Source organism: Neofelis nebulosa, chromosome 1, assembly GCF_028018385.1.
Source record: "Neofelis nebulosa isolate mNeoNeb1 chromosome 1, mNeoNeb1.pri, whole genome shotgun sequence".
In the NCBI taxonomy this organism is placed as follows: Eukaryota; Metazoa; Chordata; class Mammalia; order Carnivora; family Felidae; genus Neofelis; species Neofelis nebulosa.
The window spans coordinates 88256115-88273024 of record NC_080782.1 but is presented as its reverse complement, the minus strand read 5'-3'; the positions used below and the strand labels follow the sequence as shown (position 1 = coordinate 88273024).

General features: G+C 38.8%; 1 long non-coding RNA gene across 3 annotated transcripts in view; it reads right to left on the bottom strand.

Annotated features, from left to right (window-relative positions):
• Positions 1 to 1429: 1429 nt before the first annotated feature.
• LOC131510384 (uncharacterized) overlaps positions 1430 to 16910 on the bottom strand; it is a 185900-nt gene continuing 170419 nt past the window's right edge. For 2 of the 3 annotated variants that reach the window (XR_009261035.1, XR_009261030.1), the window contains 4 exons: positions 7147 to 7236; positions 5814 to 6226; positions 3361 to 3502; positions 1430 to 2998 (listed from right to left, as the gene is read on the bottom strand). This is a non-coding gene — a long non-coding RNA (uncharacterized LOC131510384). The remainder of the gene's footprint in view (positions 2999 to 3360; positions 3503 to 5813; positions 6227 to 7146; positions 7237 to 16910) is intronic. The other variant, XR_009261037.1, reaches the window with a different exon arrangement.

Here is a 16910-nt window from a genome sequence, read left to right as displayed (position 1 = left end):
CATTCTGCCCATTCCCCCATGCTTCTACGCTCTGACAAGCATCAGTTTGTTCTTTGTATTTATAGGTCTGGTTATGCCTTGTTTGTTTCATCATTTGTTTTGTATTTTAGATTCCACATGAGTGGAATCATGTGGTATTTGTATTTCTTGGTCTGACTTATTTATCTTAGTATACTATCCTCTAGGTCCATCCTTGTTGACACATAAGGTCCTGTAGGCCCATCTGTGTTGTTACAAATTATAAAATGCTCATCCTCTTTTTTAAAAAATTTTAAAATTTTTATTTATTTTTGAGAAAGAGAGAGAGACAGAGCATGAGTGGGGGAAGGGCAGAGAGAGAGGGAGACAGTGAATCGGAAGCAGGCTCCAGGCTCTGAGCTGTCAGCACAAAGCCTGACGCGGGGCTCGAACTCACAAGCTGTGAGATCATGACCTGAGCCAAAGTCGGATGCTCAACCGACTGAGCCACCCAGGCGCCCCAAAATGCTCATCTTTTCTGTGGCTTTGTAATATTCCTCTGTGTTGTGTGTGTGTGTGTGTGTGTGTGTGTGTGTGTGTTTGTGTGTGTGTGTGTATGTGTATGTGTGTGCACGCGCATGTGTGTATGAGTGCATACTACATCTTTATTCATGTATCAGTGGACAATTGGGTTGCTTCCATATCTTGGCTATTGCAAATAATGTTTCAGTAAATATAAGGGTGCATAAATCTTTTCAAATTAGTGTTTTTATTTTCCTTGGGTAAAAATTGTAAAATTATTGGATCATATGGTGTTTTTAATTTTTTGAGGAAACTCCATACTGTTTTCCACAGTGGCTGTACCAGTTTACATTCCCACCAACAGAGCACAAAGGTTCCTTATTCTCCACATCCTTACCAATACTTGTTATTTCTTATCTTTTTGATTTTAGCCATACTGATAGATAATAAGGGGAAATCTCACTGTGTTTTGGATTTGCATTTCTCTAATGTTGAATGATGTTTAACATATTTTAATATGTTTATTGGACATCTGTATGTCTACTTTGTTTTTTTCAACGTTTTTTTAAATTTTTTTTATTTTTGGGACAGAGAGAGACAGAGCGTGAACGGGGGAGGGGCAGAGAGAGAGGGAGACACAGAATCGGAAACAGGCTCCAGGCTCCGAGCCATCAGCCCAGAGCCTGACGCGGGGCTCGAACTCACGGACCGCGAGATCGTGACCTGGCTGAAGTCAGACGCTTAACCGACTGCGCCACCCAGGCGCCCCTGTATGTCTACTTTGAAAAAATGTCTATTCATGTCCTCTGCCCATTTTTTAATTGGATTGTTATTTTGGTATCAAGTTATATAAGATTGGCAGAAGCAATGCTATTTCTTTTGAAGCTATGTTTGAATAGCAAGAACACCAAATTTTCTTAGGCTGTGTATTACAAAAAATAAAGAAAACTCAATTTTCAAAGATGGTTTTATTCACATTTTTTCTTATAAAAATTACAATCGTTTTTTTTTAAATAGTAGATTCCATGTCCAGCATGCAGCTCAATTCAGAGCTTGAAGTCAGGGCCCTGAGATCAAGACCTGAGCTGAGATCAAGATTTGGATGCTTAACTGCCTGACCCACCCAGGAAACACTACAAAAATTAAAATCTTATAAAACATTTTTTCTTTCTCCTTATTTGCTGAAAAAATAATAATAATTTTTGGTTAGGTTACTTAAGGGGTTATGTTAGCTTGGGCTGCCATATCAAAATACTATAGACTGGGTGACTTACACAGCAGAAATGTATTTCTCACAGTTCTGGAGGCTGGATGTCCAAGATCAGGTTGCCAGCATGGTTGGACTCTGGTGACAGCTGTTTTCCTGGTTTGCAGATGACTGCCTTCTCAAAATGTCCTTAAATAGCAGAGAAACAGCTCTGATGTCTCTTCCTCTTCTTGAAAGAGCAACAGTTCTACTGGCTTAGGGCTGGACCCTTATGACCTCTTTTAACTTTAATCACCTTCTTGAAGGCTCCATCTCCAGATATACTCACATTGGTGATTAGGGCTTCAACATATAAATTGGTGGGTGGAGGGAGGAACACAATTCAGTCCACAGCAGGAGTGGACAGAACCTCACCTCTTGGTGCTCTCTCTGCCTCGGAAACATGAGTGTTATTCCCTTTGAGAACAGACTGGAGAGGTAATAGCACAATTTTCTTTACCAAGTAGTATCTCAGAGTTGTCACAATTAAAAAGCTCAGATGTATAGTTCCAGTATGATTTGCATACTTGTCAAAGGGGGTATCTATTTGAAATAGAAGTAATTGACTCTATTCCTCCCTTTGAGGTAAATGTGTAAAGATTCTCTAGGGATAAAATAACAATTTTGTCATTTTCCAATTGCTGGTTTTGTAGAAAGTCCACACAACTTTTTATAGACTAATAAATAATTTTACAACATTTTTGGATTTTGTTTTTTTTCTTGCAGGTCTTAAAAGATTTTTGAGCCTATACAATTTAACCATGATTAGTGGCATATTTCTCAAAGACCAACATGCATGCCTTATAGCAATAAAAATAATCACTTTTAGTTGACCAAGTAGATAGGAACAATCTGAACTTTTACAAATCAAGAGTTAATTTCAAAGAGGTGCTACTTTTCCAAATAAACCACCTATTTGGTAAAACTTTTGACAATAAAATATGAAAACGGGTTCCACTTATTTTCTTTAATCCATGTATCATGAGTTTAACTCATGTGTATTATTAACTCATGTATCATGATTAAAATTCTGCTTTGTAATTCACAGTTATCACTCTCCTTGTTTTATATTGAATACAGCTATGCTGTGCTATAAAAAGATAATTTAGACAGGAATATCTGTTGGTTTTAGACTGTTTGTTTTTGTGTCCCCTCAGTCACAACCATCCCTTGGGAAACGATGGCCCTTGGGAAATCACATGGTGTGTCCTCTTTCCTCTAGTTTGGCATCTTCATGCAACTGAAAGGATGTTCCACTGAACACTGATGACTCTGGAGAGAGAAAAGAAATCACAAATGGGCCAAATGCAGCTTAAGAGTTTTGTGCAGAAGGAGGGGCAGGGTCAAGAGGGTACTTTGTGAAAATTAGGAAGAAGGTGCAGCTTCCCTTGGGTGGACACAGCCAACCCCATGCCAGGGTTATGTGGTTTGGCAAATAGAGTAAAGTCTGCATTTAGTTCCCATTTCCCCTTTTAGGTGGGCAACTGCCTACAGTGGTCTTGGGCAGGGCCAAGTTAAAGCCTAAACTAAGGGATCAGCTTCTAACAGTACCTGCTATTATATTTTGCATACAGTAAATAGTTGGGAGATGATAGTTATGAATGAATAGTATAATCATTATATTTGAACAGTACCCAATTGTTTGTGGAAGACCATATCCCAGAATAAGTTACAAGTCCAGCGTCTAAAGGTTTTCTATTAATCTGGCAGAAAGGCATTTATGAGTAGCATAGTAAATTTATAATATTCTCCTCTTGAAAAAGATGAATGATAATTCTAGAAAAAAAGAAAAGGAATCAGTGTTATTTAGTCCATTTTCTGATCTGTCCAAGTAAATTTGGATTTGGGATTGCCTACATTTTTGTGTGAAATAAAATGATATTTTTCCTTTCTGAAGTCAGTTAACAAGTCTGTGTGCAAAACCAGAGGCTGAGATGACTAGTGAAGGCCCTTTTGCTCTTAGAGAATTCTTCAACAACTATAGGGACAAGTTGCAGTGTTTGCTTAAAGGAAGACACAATTGTTTTCTTCTCAGATCTAGCACTGGCTACATAACATTCAGAGTCCCCACTGTACAATGATAATGTGGGGGCCAGCAGGGTGAGGAAGGCAGTTTCCACTTTGCACAAAAGAATGGGCACCCTCCAAGGGACACAACCTCTATGGTGATACATACTTTGTATCTGAGGTGGGCAAGAAGCCCTCTCCCAAACCTGGCCAAACAGCCCAGGGCCCTGCCAGCAAGGGGAAGGGTGGGTCACCTACTGTCCCAACTTGAGATGTTGTGGGCAAGGGCTGGCCTCTCTGTATTCAAGCCAAAATCCCAGCCAAGGAGAATCATAAGAAACAATTTTCACATTGGCCTAAAGAATCTCATTTCACCAGGGCTGGAAGGGAGGAAAAGGTGATACAGACAAAGGTTACTGCCTGAAAGAAAAGCACAATGTGGAAACCCAGGCTTAAGGAATACTGGTAAACAGAGGGCTCTGCTGATTGGGAAGGAGATCGTGAGGGTAGTTAAAGAGAAGTCGAGAATGACATTCCTTCATTCAGTAATCATTTTTAAGTGCCTACTATGTCTCAGGCCCTGTGCTAAAGCTGCTCATATAATGTTGAGCAAAATCAGATGTGTTCTTTATTCTTATGGGGCTTACCCCAAGTGAAAAAATTAGGGTCCAACTGAGGAGGTTCCTGAATGTCATTTGCATTGAGGGTTTCTCTGTAGACCTGAAAATCTCTCAAGTCAGAAATGTTTATCTTTGTCTCCTACAGCCCCTACTGCTGCCACCTGTAAGTTTAAATTCTTTCTTTCTTTAAAAAAATTATCTTTTTCTACACGGTGCTTATTACATTGGTCCCTATTTCTCCAATATTAAGGAATAACATGTTTATTTTTAAATTTTTTTTTTTTAATTTTCCTGCTTCCCACTCTTTATTGTGAATAATAGTGAAGACAGGAATGTGTTACTGAGGAAATCTTTGCCAGAGGTCACTTGTAGTTTTGTTGATTGGAATTCAAAGCATATTACCCACTGTTAAATTTTGCTAGCCAGCATCCAGGAACATATTTAGCCTATATATATATATATATATATATATGCAGTAAATACTATAGAATATAAATACCACATGGGAGACTTTTTATGGGAAAATTCACTCAAGAAATTCTGAGATAATAACATATGTGACTTCCTAGGGACAAGTCTTTCCTGGTATAATGATAGAAGGGACTCCTTTTAGGTCACTTTCTACAACATGTCAGGGCTGCTATCTAAAGTGAAGAGTGAGAGCTAAGATTAACCCTAAGGTATAGATGTGGGATGAGTGAGGAACAGAGGGGGAATATATAAAGCAGGAGGAGGGCAGAGAACAGGCTTGTGGGGTGGGTGTCGAAGGTACAGAAGTGGGAAATTGTGGGCAACGAGAAGACAGTGGGTACCTGAAGCATGACAGAGGTAAGGACCAAGAAATTGGGGAAAAAAAGAAAATAAATTAGGAGGAAAAGGGCCAACTTGGTCTTATTTTCTTTCCCTGCAGTACTAACATTCTGCCCAACTAATGAAAGCCATTTTGGAACCATAGTAATTGGGTAACAGAAGCATAGCAGAATGAAGGATCAACAGTCTGAAGGTTAAGCGGTAAACCCCAGTCGTCCCATTTACCAGTTGTGTGGCCTTGGGTAAGTTGTTTTACTTCTCTGAGCTCTGGCTCCCTGTCTAAAAAGTGGGTGATACTAAGGGGCTCAGACTTACACTAAATAAGACTTACAATAAAATAAGGCTTATTCCTTATTTTAAGGAATAAAGGAGGCTATGTGTGCAGAATATAGAATGTAAGCTTGACACAGGTAGAGAGTTTGCCTTGATCAATGCTGAATTCCCAGTGCTTAAGACAGTTCCTGGCACTCTTAATTCTTCAAACAATTAATGAATAAATAGGAAGAGATTTGGAAGTGGGGTGGCATTTAAAAATGCCTGATCCATGGGTTGTCTGCAGCTGATTAAACTATTCTAAAATGTGATTACAAAAAGTGACGATTCTCAAAGAATGAGGTTGTCTGAATTCAAGTCCCAGCGCTGGTACTCACCATTTTTTTGTAACCATGGGCAAATTTTGGCCTCGCTTTCTTCTTCCATGAAATTTGGGTAATTATATTACTCATGGGATTACTGTGAAGATAAGATGAGATGCAAAGCAATTGGTGCCTGGCACGTAGTAAATGCTCAGTAAATGTTAGGTGTAATGATGATGATAACAACTTTGCTATTGAGAGCAGTTCTCAGCACTACAGGAAGGTTTCAAGTTACCGAAAGACAAAATCATCCTCTGCTCTTGCCAAAGCTGGAGCAAGAAGCAGTGCTCTTTGTGAATCTTCTTTAGCCCTCTTAGAAGGGTATGTGTGGCCCCAAGTCTGGCAGGGACAGAGCTGAGCAGAGCTGTTCACAGCAAATCTGTGATGATGATCTTCTCATCTGTCTTCTAAGCTGTGGGCGGCTCCTTCTTTGGGAAGCAAGTTATAATCAGAACTTGGAACAAGCTACCTTCCAAACAATGCTCTCATTGCCTTTTCTGCCATTTAATTAATGCCAGTCTAATTTTATAGAAAGTATATAAATATGACTTATGCATATTTGTACCTATATTTTTCTGTAAGGCTTGCCATGAGGTACATAGCCATTTAAATCACATCCTTCTGATAAATATCTCTGGCCTGAATACTTAACATTATTTTTTAGAACCACATTCAGGGAACTTAGCAAGTAGAGGGATGGATATTACTTAAACCAACCTTCAAGTTATCATTAACTAGAACCAAAAGGTGAACCTCTTATTTCTTCCAGATTATATTTTGCTGTGGGGGTTTAGGTAAATTTCAGCTGATGGCACTCAAGATCGCTTTTGCTCATGCTTTCCTTCCAGTTTCTGTCAATCTAACTCAAGAAACAGACAGCAGTCTATGGAGTGCCTCTTGAAGGTTATGGGGACGGTGATCCATGCATTCTCTTTTTAACTTCAGTGTTAGTGCATATAATTTAATTCAGGCCATGACTGAAATACATTCAAATCCTGAAAGAGTTGCACCATAACTCTTTCAGGTTTAGCATGGACCAACTGGGTGTAGTAGAGTGACTGCTGAGCTTCTCTAGGACTAAATTTGCACTGTGTCTGTAAGCATGTTCACCAGCAAGCTGATTTTATTAGAACTTTGAAGAACTGGTAGAAAAGCCCTTTCTTTTTTTTACCAAACATGGATTTAAAAAATTACACAGAAATCAGCATTGTCAAGTCACATGAAGTGCAGTTATAAGCAGAAGGCTTGAAACCTGTTTTTGCTTAAAGCCTTTATTTGATTTAGCAAAAACAACAGCAATAAATTGTATTCAAAAGTACTTTTGATCCTTTTGCAACAGTATTCTTACCAAGAGCAGGATCTACGTAATATCCTCCCTTTTTCGTTTAGGTCAGTTTTCCTTAGGCTTTGCAAAGTATCAGAATCTGTGTTTATAATTCTGGAGACAAAGGATTATTCAGACTCTAGTTAGTGCCCAATACTTGTAAATTGGTATTATTAGACAATTATTATTACACTGATTTTACATTTTTATTTTCTTGACATCTTCCTTGGAACCAGCAGAATCCCAGGGATTAAAATGCAAAAATGTGTCATTAAAATATTTAACACAAACATTCCTGTTCCATTTTCCTCCTGAAATTTTCAGAATTATTTCATGTTTTCCCTTTATTCTCCTTTCCTCAAAATACTGCTTTTAATATTTTGAGACCTTAGGTAGGGAGTGCCTACAATCAATACTCAATAGGAACACAACTGATAATAATCGGGCAGTAAGTTGACGACTACATCTTTGGCTCAAAGGAGCCAAAGGAGTAATTCTTGGATGGCTATAATTATATTTGATTTTTTTCTGATATAGTCCTGTCATATAAGATCTAGTGTTGTACTGTTTCTTTCCTCTTCCTTTGGCTTAATTATCACCCCAGAAATAGATGACTTTCAAAATCCCCCAGATCCTTTGTTTAACAAACATAAATTCATATTTAGGATCTAAATGATGAAGTTACAAAACTGTCATTTTGCTTTTGTGTTTTCACCAACCCATCAGGTAGTCAAGGCGTGTGGAAGCATCTCTTTAAAATAATGAGTATGAAATGTGGACAGGTTAAGTGGCTTGTTCATGTTTACCTAGTCAGAGACATGGCAGCTAGAGGGAATCAGGTCTCCTGATCCACATGTACAAGATTCTCTTTATTACCCTGCACAGAATAGTAATTGTCAGATTAGACAAACGATAAGTAGAGGGCTGGCCAATTTCGTGATGAGACGGCTATAGGTAGCAAAGGATACTTGTTCCCTTAAGTTTATTATGGCAGTGCTGGACAGCTAGCTCCCTGGACACTCTCTTGAATTAGTCTTAAGGTGTAATGGTGATTTCAGGCATACTAGAATATAGCATCAGAGACCTGGGGAGGTCCAGGTAGTGGACTGGAATAGCTGCAGCTATTAAATATCTAGGTCATCTTTTATAAAGGGTTGTAATATATACTCTAGCTTCTGATTTCAGTGCTGCCAGAAAGGGAAAAAAAATCCATCTTGCTAAAATGTAGTCAGACAGCAGTTTGTCTTTCCAAAACATTATTAGGTATTATTACAGAATGTGAACACCTTTCATTCCTGACAAACAGGAAATGTATGCTGCACTACTGGTGTGTCAATCAGAGTGATAGCATCAATTTTATGGTTTTTAATTCATCCCCACCTCCTGCCGAGCCTTTTGCTCATCCCAAATTATGAATCTTAAAAGGTACGTGATTAAGAAGAAAAAATATGTCTCTGCCTGTGTGAACTCCCTTGTGAGGAGCTTGGAGGCAGATATTTAAGAGATTTGTAAAGCATGCCCTGACCACTCAGTGATTTGGACAAGCGACTTACATTTCCTGCAGCTGGGAGTGTCACCTCATGCTTTAGCTTTAGTATTTTGCTAGCAGCTCAAGCGATATTTTTTATATGCATTGACACCTTTACATTTGTTAAGGAGCAGAAAGAAAATAAATTAACGTATTAAAAGCTGTATTTGTCAGTTCATGATGCTTCAGTTACATTTTCAATTTAGGTTTTCCCAGTCTATTTCTTTCACTGTGGTCTTTTGTTGCTTTTGATATATATGCAATAATAAATACAAAGCCAATTCTGGAGCTGAGCTTTGAATGCACAGTTCTTTTCTTTCTACCCCTTAATTCTTGTCTTCAACATGTAATGAAAATGGAGAGCATTGCCAGTGTCAGTAGGAAGTGAGGCTGTTTATAAATAAATAACGTGTGCTTGTGTGTGGCGTGCATGTGTGTATATGGGGGGTTGTGGGGTGTGACACACACACACACACACACACGAGTCTATTTCTTCTCAACAGGGGGTTTGGGAGCCTGGGGTGTCTGAATCTGTCCTCTCATGCTCCTCTCTTATTTCTGGTGAGGAGCCATTTTTCTTGTTTTTCCTGTGCAGCTCCACCTGGACTTAATTTGCTGCCATGAACTCTGCAAATACCACACACTTATTTAAGATTTGGGAATATCATCTGATAGTTGCTGAATGTAAGGTGAAAGCCATAGTTACCAATTGGGCAAGGTCAACTTTCCCTTTTTCTACTGACCACAGAGTGAATGTTCCATCATTGACAGATAATTCTCTGCTTATAGCACATGATGACATATTTAATAGGTCTTTAATAAGGATTTTCACTGTATGGTGTCCTCCATGTTTAAATCACTCGGTCATTTCAGTGTTAGGTTTGACACTTTTAGTGCTTGAGTGTTTCCACAAGAGTGCGTGGAGCCTTGAAGTAACCCATGTGGTATTTGTTTGTGAGGGATTTTTTCATTCTGCTTTTGCCACACTTTCTCTGATTCAGAACTGAAGTATGCTGATTCTCTTCCATGCAAGAAAGCAAACGTAGAACATGAGCAAGAGCTCTTCTTTCCCTGGTTAGGCACTAGCATAAAACGCTGTTTTGAGAGTGATGGTTAAAGGCATGTGCAAATGTGGCTAATGCAGCAGGGCCTGCCTTATAGGGAGGCGACGCCCTGCAAAAAAGCTGCCCTCCCCACTTAGGAAGAAAGGAGGTATCAATGATCCTGTCAAAGGAGCTTTCTCTAAGGGCATAGCCACACCTCTCTTTGTGTATGTGGTGTTAGCATTTCCAAAAGTGAATTTATGAACTCTCTCTCACTTGCTTCATTATGTCGCCATGTTATTAAAGGCAAGGGCACTGAAGCTTGGAGAAATTAAGCAGCTTACTTTAAGGTCATGTAGATGGTAAGTGGCAGGGCTAGATTTTGAACTCACATTTGTTTTCTGAGTCTAAACCCTTTCCTTTACCCTGTAGTTGCTTATTATTTGAACTACTTATTTGGCACTTACTTCTATTTAAATTCTCAATTAGATTACTTGATTATGAATTCCTTAAGAACAGTGGCATGTTTATAATAGGGATTTGTACATGGTATACATAAATGAGTATATACTTTAGATTGATTAATGAGTTGACCAGTTTTCCTCATTCTCTGTTTATGTGTTATGGCATTTAATCAAAGCGCAAATGTTTACAGGCATTGGAGGGACTTCTGTTGGATATTGAGAACATTAGGTGATTGTTTTAGATTGAATTGTTATGTCCCCCCAAATTCATACACTAAGGCCCTAACCCCCTGTATGACTCTATTTGGAGATGAGGCCTGTAAAGAAGTCATTAAGATTAAGTGACATTATAAGGGTGGAACCCTGACCTGATAGGATTAGTGTTTTTATAAAAAAAGAAACCAGTGAACAAGCTCTTCCCCTCCCTCCTTGTCCTCTCCCTCCCTCTCTGTCTCTTTCTTGCTCTTTCTCTTCTCCCTCTCTCTCTCCCTTACACGTCACATGTCCTGAGGAAAGGCCAAGTGAGGATATAGCAAGAAGGCAGCCATCTATAAGCCAGGAAGAGAGTCTCTCCAGAAACCAAATCACCTGACACCTTGAACATGGACTTCTAGCCTCCAGAATTGTGAGAAAATAAGGTTCTGTCATTTAAGCACTCAGTCCATGACACTATGTTATGGCAGCCGGAGCAGACAAATACAGTAATTAAAGCCAAATCTTTTTCAAGCAGGTCATTACCCTGTGGGGTGTGGATGGAGAACAGCCATAGAAATAGAGCGGAATTGGATATATGCTCATGTGCTTTGTCACTTTGGAAGTGAAGGTTAATGTTATTATACCAGCAGGCCCCAAATGCCCTCAAAGTCAAAATGGCATCAAAATGGTTCAAAACATTTTGTACTGTTTAGAAGTGTATACGGCAGTATTTAAGTCTGCATGGTTAGGGGTGAAAGTGAGAATGATGGCAAAAGTCTTCAGAGAGAAAATGAGAGTCTGTGTCCTGAAGAATGAATAGTTTTCTAGAAAATAGGGTGAATGAAACCATGTCTTCCTCTGAGAGAAGAGAGGTATAAGTGAACACAGTGGAATCATGGACTCATTCCTTATGGCTAGAGCTTAGAATGTACATGCTTGAGCTATAGGAGGTGAGGTCGGAAAGATAAGAAAGAGCCAGTTTTTTACAAACCTTCATATGTTAAGCTTAGAAATCAGACTTCAGTCTGTAACATGGCTGACATAAAATAATTTTAACTTCTGTAGTTATAGAATCATATTTGCAGTTTAGAAATTTACTCTCGAGGCAAAGTGGAGATTGTACGAGAACCCAGTCTTGGGGTAGGATTTAAGGGAGTGATGCTAGTTCCAAAATTCTCTAGGAAAGATTACAGAAAAGCAGGCATGAAGCTGCCTTTGATATTTTCTCCTTAGCTGAAGGACAGAACTCAAATTTTCAACCATTCAGAATTCAAGTAATACTTCCTTCTTTTTATTATGGCACTGGAATAACTTATTTCTAGAAAAGAAATGACTTATTGTTCTTGTGGATACCACACATCACGAATGACACCCATGCTCTGGTCCTCATCAAAACCAGAGTAGCTCCAAAATGAATAAGCTGGTGGTCTGGTGAGAAATTCAGCATTCTCTATTTCTTCTTCTGAACACTCCTTGGTTTCATTTTTATGAGGTACCACATTTTGCTATGCTTTTAGCTGGACCTGTTTTAATGTTCTTAATCCAGTGTTTCAGAGAGCAGTAAAAAGAACAAGTAAACATGTTCACTGAGAAATCACTAATGCAAGCCCTAAGCCCAACAGGATTCATAAAATATATAACCTCATCCTAGCCTGGCCAGGATGCTGTAGACTGGAACTAGTTGAAATATGGGAGAAAGTTCATGTTTTTGTGCTGTGAACTGGGCCTTTTCTTTGTGCCTAATGAGTTTTAGAACAGTTGTAAAATCACTACTGTTAGACTCTCCTGAGAGTAACTCACATGTGAGAAAGGTGGACAACCTTGTCTTGTGATTAATATGCCTTCCCCACTCAGTATTGTGCTCATTTTTTCCTTTTCAAACAAAACATCAGCCTACCGGAGAGGGACTGTTCTCACTTTTATGTGTCACACGATTTCCTCAAAAAACAGTGATGATTGGTTACCATGACATGCAGATGCCCTTCTTCCTGGGCACTCCGTATCAATCTGGGAATCTCGTCACCCCAGTCACCCTCGAATGTTTCCTTATGACTGCATTCTTACTGGCTGTAAGTAACTCTTTTACTCAACAGGGAACAAGGGCCAGATGGCATGCAGACATGTGCTTGAGACGGTGCGAGCCTCATTTGTTCTCTGTTTCTTGTTACTTACTGTCACTCCTTAGCTAACTACCCAGAAGGGACCCACCCTGTGGGCTGCTTTTTGCCATTCATATCTGAGATATAATGACATTATTTTATTTTATTTTATTAACGTTATTGTTATGGGTTTCTTTTTGTTGCTGTTTTTCAAAATGCCTTAAAAAAAAAAAAAAGGTGAGATATAAATAAATGCAACACTATAAAGAGGTCAGCCAGAACACAGATGTGTAAATACAATGAATGTTGTCCCATTCTAATGAATAACCTTGAACTCATTCCAACAACAGTGTTATGGCTCAAAAATAATTTTTATTTGGGAAATTCTCTTTTGAAATGTCTTCAGAGACTTTGCCTATCAATCATAGCAAATCATCATTCTCTGAGGGTGGGTTAGATCTTTAAAAAAAAACTCCTTGAACAAATAATTATTAGGTACTTACTAAGTGGCAGGCAGTATACCAGGAGCAAGGAGCAAGACAGACATGGTTTCTGCCTTTGAAGACATTTAAGATTAAATCTGAGATGAATGTCTGAGCCCTGGATAATACCTTTACTGATAAGAACAAGATGTGACTGTACAGTGACAATCTTAACTGCCTCAGATGACAATTTTAAGGAAGAGATTTAAAACATTTTGAGTAATGGCAGCATCTCTGGAATAACTCTCAAACATACTACCTAGAAGACAAACACTGACTATGCATACAGTATAGTGCTATAGAGTTTATAAAACACTTTATATACATTATATCACTCTCTTCTTACAGAAATTCTAGATTATCAACTGGGTTTAAGTAACACTTTCCTCTCTTATTAAATAAATGACCTCTAGGTGTCTTCTAACTCAAAACTCATCTGTGATTCTTATGTCTGTACGTCCATACTTTTACACTGTATCAGTGGTTCATTACTTTAGAATAAGTTCCCTGTGATCTATCTGGTTGAGGACCTTCCAAACAGAGATGGGTGTCCAATATCTTCTCTTGAAGTTGGCAGGAGGCCTGGGGCTCTGTTGGACTGGGCATCTAGGAGCCTGGCAAGGAATGGACTGGGCTCATGCTGAGTCTCAAGGTGAGGAATAGAGACTGAAGTTGAAGCCCAAGGCAAGGGAACTCTCCCTAGGAGTGAGGTGGGGTCTGAAATGTCAGGTTCACAAGATCAAGCAAAGCTCAAGGAAATGAGACTCAAAGAAAAATGTTGGCTAGGCAGAGTAAAGAGGTTGCAGAGGCAGAACCAAGAAGGCTACCTGAAGAAACAAGATTTCTTTTTATGCATGCTAGAAACAGAGTTCAGAAACCATTAGAGTAAAAGGACAAAAATGTGAAATATTTTTTAAAATTGGCTCCCCCCCACCCTTAATCCTGTCAGTTGTTAAATAGTGAAAATAAGAGAAATGTATCTCTGTGTTAAAACTTTACCTCATCACTTTTCCAACCAGAAGGTCATTCTTATAAGAAAATGGAGAATGTTTCTCAAATAGAACATATTTGATGTCCCTTCATGGTCTCCTGATAGAACATGTATTTACAGTCTGAAATTACAGCTCAATCTTAATGTCTTTGAGCGTTCTTTGTCTATATAAAAAAGTAACATGTTTACAAGTCCAATTATTAAGATGATTAAGATCTAAAAATTTCTGTCTACAGAAATGTATACACAGGAAAAATTAAGAGGAGGTTTGTTTCAAGAGTTTGCTGCTCATCCCAGAAAATTAAATGGAGTGTTTGGATATGTCAAAGCCATGCCAAGAGATAAGGTAGTAGACTTTGATGGCTTTGACTGCATACAAAGAGAGAGAGAGACACACACAACGGGGATGCAGGGGTAAGTAACTTGTAAGAACATTTCTAGGAGTTCTGGGTATAAAAGGGCACCTTTGGAAAAAAACAAAAAACAAAAAACTTTTACTTTTGACCCAAACCATTTCACTGCCATGTTCACAATTTACACCTGTGTTGTCCCAGCAAAATTTATCCATGGGCATAAGCTGACTGTTCAAGGTGGGATGCAAATACAATGGTGCAGTTATGTACAAATCATGGGTAAAGGAAGCTGCTAATCATCTATTTTAGTTTTCTAGTTCGGGTTTGGTATCATTTTCAACCCTGGGCACATTTAGTAGCCGTGTTTCAAACTAATCCAAAAGTTGATTTTGCTTGTTTTCCTGTTTATTTTTCATTCTTTTTCTGGGCGATTTCTAAGTATCTAGGTGCTTTTCTAGTCAGCCATATTCTAGAATTTTAGCACCAATAAGTCTGTTTACAGGCCTTTTCGCTTTGTTGCTGTTGTTTTCTTTCCCTGAACAAATTTATAACATTAGGTCTCACTTTATCGAGAAGCTTTATTTTCCATCTGCTCTCCATTTTTGCTCTATTATTAGGCTATGCTTCTGGTATTCGGATCCTGCTTCATTTCCAGGACTCCAGTTGACGTCAGCAGGGAACCTAAGGCAGAGGAGGAGAGCATAATACTGGGCTTGGCTCCACAGGCTGTTTTGGGAAAAGCTTCTGGTCTCTTTGAGGTGGGACTTCCGTTGGATGGACCCCCTGTTCTTTTCCTAAAGACAATGGAGCCTCTGCATCATGTTTAATGCAGCCATCAGTACAGGATGATGTACTTGCTCAACTACCCAAATATATTGACTTTCTGCTAAAAGGCTTTTAACATAAATTTTAAGAGATTAACAAAATACATCACAGACTATTGCTGAGAATGCAGGGATTTTAACTACGTTTCTCCTCCATTGATTTTAGTTAATATATTTTAACCACCCCCTTATTTTACTGTACCTTTTAATTTGTTATTCATTTGTTTGAAACCAGAACTATGCTGAGGCGCTCTGGACCCACAGGAACTGAAATAGTTTGCCTTCATTATCTGGTAGACCTGCTCGAGTCTGTAGGCCCGGACAGAAACCACAAGACTGTACAAACTGGCAACTGTGGGTTTGTCTGTTCTCTATTGATTCTATTTCTGGAAAAAACATGAACCAATGGGTGAGCCATGTGACTTTACAACTTACCCAAAGCTCTCATCATAAGGGAGATAGAGGCCTTTTGCAGACAGGTCATGATGGGAGCTCAACACTTTTCTGTTTGCCTTTTAAGCATGGCCTTTGCAAGCTTTGACTTACAAGTTTAACTACTTATACTATGGAATACGAAACTACTATAGAATTGTAAATTTCTATAGCATGTTGTTTATATTTGGTCATATTGTCCCAAACATCTAATAAAATATGTAATATAGACTTGATAGAACTTTGCTTAGGAAGCATCTTATTCTTTCTTCCAATTTGAGAATTACAAGGCAATTTCATCGTAAAATTTTAAAAGCAAATAATATACATGTACTTTTCAGACTATGAAACTACAGATGATAGAGTGTTTCCTTCTCTTGAGCTTTGGTATTGATGTTAAATACCAGTACTCAAGTAAGTAGAATGCATGACTTCTCTGTGGTATGGCTTAATGAAAGAGTTCTGGTTTTGGCTCTAACAAGCTATGTGCCCTTGATCTCTCTCCTTTCCCATTACATGTCAAATGACCAGAAGATCTCTAGTGCTTATTCCACTTTTAAGATTCAAAGTGAAAAAAGCCCTTGAAAATACCGGAAAGATCCAGGTAGAGGAGAATACATCCTATTAAACACACACACACACACACACACACACACACACCCTCAACAGAAAAACCAAAATAGATCCCCTTCCTCCTCCCCCAACAATGACAATGCAGCCATCTGTTGGACGTTCCATTTCACTTAGCAGCTGCTCTCAGATACAGAAATCTGCATTCCTCCGGCTCGTGCTGGTATGCATGCAGCATGTGTGGGTACTAGCATTTGACTCTCCCACCCAAAGGAATGGCTTTCATTGAATAAAAATGATCACAGAAGGTTTCTTACTCTCCCATCACATATAATGCCTTTTTCCTGATAATAGGCATTTGGAGCTATCTCTGCTCCTCTGCGTATTAAAATAAACTCTCTTAGAGACATTCACATCAAACAATCATCTAAAATTAAAGAGAACAACCAGGAAAAGGCTTCAGTGAAGCTCTTGCCTTGCCAGAAACTTCCGCATTGAAAGAGTGGAAGAGGGTGGAATATAAAGTTCCGTTCTACTTTTATTTTGTCAATACCCCCAACATTGCACTTAAGCACTGGGAAATGAATGTTGTTTAAAAGGGAACCAGGAGGCTTTCAGAAGCAGCATTAATCTTACCATCAAACTAAATAAAATATATAAGATGAATCTCCAAAGGGGACAGAAAAGTGAAGCCTTTTAAATCCTCCACCCTCACCGCTTGCCTCTTCTCCGGGCTGAAATTTTGTCTTCTGTGTGGTATATTATATAAAGTGGTATATCATTAAAAAAGAGGCACTCGGGGTGGGG